At 48.4% G+C, this 5,466-nt stretch overlaps 1 protein-coding gene across 1 annotated transcript in view; it reads left to right on the forward strand.

Annotated features, from left to right (window-relative positions):
* Positions 1-5,466, forward strand: part of DBNDD2 (dysbindin domain containing 2) — a 44,995-nt gene that overhangs the window by 9,639 nt on the left and 29,890 nt on the right. The gene's annotated exons all lie outside the window — the stretch shown is intronic.

Here is a 5,466-nt window from a genome sequence, read left to right on the forward strand (position 1 = left end):
TTTTTTTTTTTTTTTTTGGCTTTGTTGTGTATCTCCCAGGCTTGATCAGAAGCTCCCCGAGAGGAGGGACTTTGTCTGTTTCCTATACCAGACGTTAGCCCAGTGTCCGCAACGTAGTGAGCACTCAGTAAATATTTGTTGGGTGACTGAGTGGATGAATCTGCTTTCCTCTTCCCATCCCTCCTGCCCACCCCCACCTGTCCACCACCCACAGCTCCCAGGGTTGTTGTAAGGTGGTGTTGAATTGTAAGCTGGAGGTTCTCAGGCAAGAGGGGATGGCCCTGGCCTCCACTGCTCCCTGTTCCTGCCACACTGGCTTTGCTATTTGGAGAATATGCCAATCTCATTCCTGCCTCAGGGCTTTGCATTTGAGTTCTGTCTCTCTGGAATGTTCTTTCCAGATATCCAGTTGGCTCCATCCTTCACTTCCATCCCATCTCTGCTTAAATGCCACCTCTTCAGGGAGGTCTTTGCTGACTGCCATTTCTAAAGTACTTCCTCTCACCCTCCCTCCTCCATTGCTCTCTACCCCTTTCCCCCCATTTTCCTTCATAGCACTTCTCACTATTTAATGTTGAGTTTTAGATTGTTGGTTTGTACTTGTTTATTGTCTGTGTCTTCCGTGAGACTACAAACTCTAAGAGGTCAGAGTTTTTCTCTTCATTTACTTTATTCACTTCCTGGCACATAGTAAGCACTCAGTGCGTATTTATCAAATGATTGATTGAATGCATGAATGACGAAAAGAAAGGTGGAAAAAAACAGCTTTTCTTCTTAAAATAAAGCCCTGGATTCTTCAAGTCAGAGCAAGAAATAATTTCTAGGGAGGGACAGAGAGTATCGTATGTGGTGAGGGTCAGAAAACCCGGGGAGTGCAGCAGCTGTTTCAGAAAATCTCACTTCTCTTCCTCCTCCGGGGGTATCTCAGACCTGGTAACCAACGCCTGGAAACGAGTTCTTTGTTCAAGAGAAACAATGCCCGCAGAGGCCCAGCCACCTGCTGGAGTCCCTGGCAGTATTCACCCTCCATAGAGGATTTGCAGAAAAGCACTGACCATTGAGCTTCTTCCGCTGAGCCTCAGTTTCTTCATCTGTAAAATGGGGAAAATGTATATACAAACCTCCCTAGGGCTGTTGGGACAGAAGATCGTGTAGGTGAAAGCCCCGTGTAAATAGTAATGTCCCAGTGCATTTTCTACTATGCATTGTGAAGAGGTAGCATGTGGTGTCAGGTTAGCCTGGGGTGGAGTCCCAGCTCTACCACTCACTGGCAGTGTGGCCTTGGGTAAATGGTGTTCTTCCTCTGAGCCTTGGGTTCCTCATCTGTTAAGTGGGGCTGTTACTTGTGTCTACAATTCATAAGTTTGTTTTAGAAGTTAAGTAAGAATCAAACGAGATTGTGTAAGTGTCTGGCACACAATAGGGAACTCAGCAACATTCCTCAGGGGCACACACAGCCCCTGAGACACTCTGGGTAACAAAAGGTTCTTAGTCGGAAGGAGAATACAGACGATGAGGAGTTCTTTCTCTCCAGTTTCCCTTCTGAGAGGGGAAATCACTGGCCAGATCCCATGCGGAGGACAGGCAGCCAAATGCAACCTCCCACATGGAATTTCCGAAAAGTGTAGCACAGAGTTGCATAACCTGCCCCGTGTCTCTCCTAAAGTGTTTTCATCAAGCATTCCCTGAAAGGGATCACGTGAGCTGGCAGCCTAGGGAAGGAGGAAGGGAAAAAGGGAGGGAGTTGGAGAGCCGTGCAGGTGGGTGGGATTAGGAGAAGAAGGTACTGCATTTCCTGAGCTCCTACTATGTGCCAGGCACTGGGCTCACTCTGTCTGACATCTACTTAGATTTCTGCCATAAATCTGAGAGACCAGGTGTTACCACTCCCGCATTCCAAGGGAAGAAATAATAACAATAATTAATATTGCTAACGTTTACATAACGCTGACTGCGTATCCGGTAGGGGGGTGAGCACATATTTGATCCTCAGGACAGCCTATGATATGGGTACCATTCTCATTGCCATTTTTATAGAGAAGGAAACTGAGACTCAGAAATGAAGTCCTTTCCCCAAGGTCATCCAGCGAGATAGTAGCAGAACCAGGATTCGAATACAAGCAGGGCTCAAAGGCCACAGACCTGGATGAGGACATTTCCCAAGGGATTTATGGGGATAGATCTGGAAAGTGATCCCAATAAGAGTCGACCTTGAACCACATTGGGAGTTTAGTGTGGAAGTGACGCAAGTGACCAAGTAACCAGAGGCACTCCTCTCGACCCACAGGACAGTTTGTCCCAGCTTGTGGCTGTTTGTCATTCAGTCTATGACCTAAAGTTTAAAATTTCATTCATAAGTTTGGAACCACAAACCTAGCAGCGTGGGAAAGGCCCTTGGAGATCAGCTATTCTAGTCCAAACCCCTCAGATTACAGACAGAAAAAAACCCCTGAGGCCTAAAGAGAGCCATGGATACGGCAAGGTCACAGAGCAATTTTCTGTTAGGAGGAGGATTTGGTTTGAGGTCAATTACAGACCATTTTGTTCTGTAATTACCAAATGTTGGCTCTACCTCTGAATCACTTGGGGAGTTCTAAATATCTAGATTTCTGTATTCTGCTTCTAGAGATTCAGATTTTGGCTTGTAATAAGGCCTGGGAATCTGACAATATAGTATGTTCCTCAGGTGATTCGGATGGCATAACGCAATGGACTGCATTCGGAAGTTGGAGTGCAACGCTCCTCTTTCATTTTGTAGTTTGGGATACTTAGACCGAGCATGAGACTCGCCCAAGGTCACACGGCAGGTCACTGGGGCCCTAGTTCAGGCTTTGTGATCGGAATCCAAAGCTCAATTCTTCTTCTCCAGGCTACCTGTGGTCAGATTCTCAAAATGGGCCAAGGAGGTTGGCCAAGGGAGTTACTGTGGTTTTCCCCAACCCTTGGTTTCCTTGTTGTATCCAAATTAAGACTCAGGTGCCCCATTTCCCAAGTTTTGAAGCCTGGGAGATCAAGAGCTGAGATCCTACAGGTGAAAGGAAAGTGCAATAGGCTGTCCCGCAAGCCCAGGGGTAGTTTCCCAGAGGCCAGCTCCAGGCTCCAGGAATGACGTCAGACTCCAGCTATTCAGGCCCTAAGCCTCAGGCTACCTGCATTTTCCATTTCAGGAGAGTGGGCAGGGAGGGCCTTCCCTCCGTGGGAGGTCAGGGAGACTGGTGGAGAGGGCCCAGCTGTGACGTGAGGGGGGCCTGACTCAAGAAGCCAAACATTCTGGCACTTGGAAGGGAGACCAAGCTGCCTCCTGCGGGAACTAAGTAAAACCTCTCAAGCCCTTTTCCTGACCGCCTCACTCCCTTATTCACTTATTTCACTGCCCCTTATCTTTTTCTTCGGAAACGGTTATCTGGGTTTTGGAGTGAGGTGTCTTGGGTTTGAATCTCCACTCAGCTTCTTATGAGCTCTCTTATCTATGTAGAGTCACGGCCCCTCTCTGAGCCTCCATTTCCTCACTTTTAAAAGAGAGATAATAATATCAACCTTCTCGGATTGCCAGGATGAAACAAGATCGTGATCATGTAGGTACTTGACAAACTTGACAAACAGAAGATATTTTTTCAGGAACACTAGATCATGCGAGTAATCAGTGGACCAGAGGGATTTGAATATATATTTGTTGATCTGAATTCAGGCACCGAAAAGAATGGTTGAGCTGGAAAGCACCTCAGAAGTCTTTGGGCCTTAATGACTTCCAAACTGGAGTCCAAGGGAACTGTTTACAATATTTCTAAATGATAAGGGAAGTCGCATACTTACTCTTGATAAAGTCTCACCTTTCTTTACTTTTGTCTGGAATTGTATCAACTCAAGGTGATAAAAATGATTATCATATGCTATACAGAAGTTCTGATTGGCAGTTACATGAGTCTTCTATAAGTTTTTTTAATGGGAAAATAGTGGAGGGTAGACTGAGTGTTGGCAAACAGTTAATCTTGTCTAACTCCTCATTTCATAATCAGGGAAGCTGGGGCTTTAAAGAAGGAAGTGGCTTTTTAATTACACAGCTAGTAGAGCTGGCTCTAAAACCCAGATTCTTTTCCTGGAACCAGTTACTTCCTTTCTTTCCATTCTGGAGAAGGGGGATCTAGACTCCATGGAATTAAGGGGTTTTGATCTCCTGGGGCAGGAAGAACATGACTCATCAATTTGCTGTTATTCTTCCTCTGTTTTGACTCATTCAGCAAATATTTACTGACTGTCTACACTATGTGAACTCAGAAAAGGCGGAAAGAAAACAATCATGGTGGCAAGGCAGGGCTAGAATCTGCTCCTTAGTTATGACTTCAGAATCTGTCCTATCTTCTATTTCAAATATGTATGTACATATAAATATAAACCGATTGCCCACATTATAAAACACTCACTACTTTGCCTTTCTAATTATTAGGTTGTGTCAGTGGGCAAGGACTATCCCATTCGTACGTGTCCAAACCTTGCTGTTACCCAGTAGCACGAAGTCAATGCTGCGATGTTGGCACGTGAATTCTAATCCTGGCTGGCACTAACTCTAGGTCTTCTAACTCTTTGAGGCAGCATGTTGCTTTGCTTTTCTAAGTCTTAATCAGCTGTAAAACGGGAACAGTGGCAAAATCATGTGTGGAGGAGCTGGCAGGTTCATTTTAGGTTATCCCAGACTTTACCTAGAAGACGGAATGTACAATCAGCACTTATCTACTTGTTAATTCCTAACCATCTTTCCCTGCCTCTTGCCCACCCCGCTCCCTAGTCTCCTGGTTGCGCCCCTTCTCTCTAAGATTTCCCTGCAGAGGGCGCGCAAGCTCTACCGCTTAACGTGCCTCGCTTCCGTTCGCCTTCACTTTTCATATTGCGCATGTGCACTCTTCGCTTCCGCGAGGCCCGTGCCCGGGTTTAGGTGGCTCAGCCGAAGATTGCGTCCATTACGCCTGCGCAATCTCAGCCCCGCCCCTCCACCGCCTTCCCCGGAAACGCTTCTTTCCTACGCCGTCGCTGCTCGGCTTCTTGTCGCTGGATCTTTGCCTCTCTAGGCCGGTAGGGCTTCTCCTCCATGGTCCTGTCTGTCAGTGCTGTTTAGGGGGTCAGCCGGTGAGGCTGGGCCGCGCTCGGACACTTCGGCCCTCGAGTCCGTCACCGGTAAGCGGACTCCGAAGGAGTCTGAGGACGGGCGGGGCCCGAGCAGCCGGAATGGGCAGGATTTCCCCTTACCCTGGGAATGGGTCTGTCCGCCCCGCCCTCACCCCCACTCCCGGAATGGGCTCGTCCCCTCTCTCCCAGTCCCTCCTCCCGGGCGGGGCGGCGTTGCCATGGTGACGGCTCGCTGGCTGAGGCCCGGCGTGTGTCCTCGCAGGTGCCAGGGCGGCCCGGGGCCCATGGCGCGGCGGCGCTGACCCAGGCCCCGGGTGGTGGCCGGGCCCCGCGGGCCGGCATGGC

Source organism: Crocuta crocuta, unplaced genomic scaffold (assembly GCF_008692635.1).
Source record: "Crocuta crocuta isolate KB4526 unplaced genomic scaffold, BGI_CrCroc_1.0 scaffold477, whole genome shotgun sequence".
NCBI classification, from domain to species: Eukaryota; Metazoa; Chordata; class Mammalia; order Carnivora; family Hyaenidae; genus Crocuta; species Crocuta crocuta.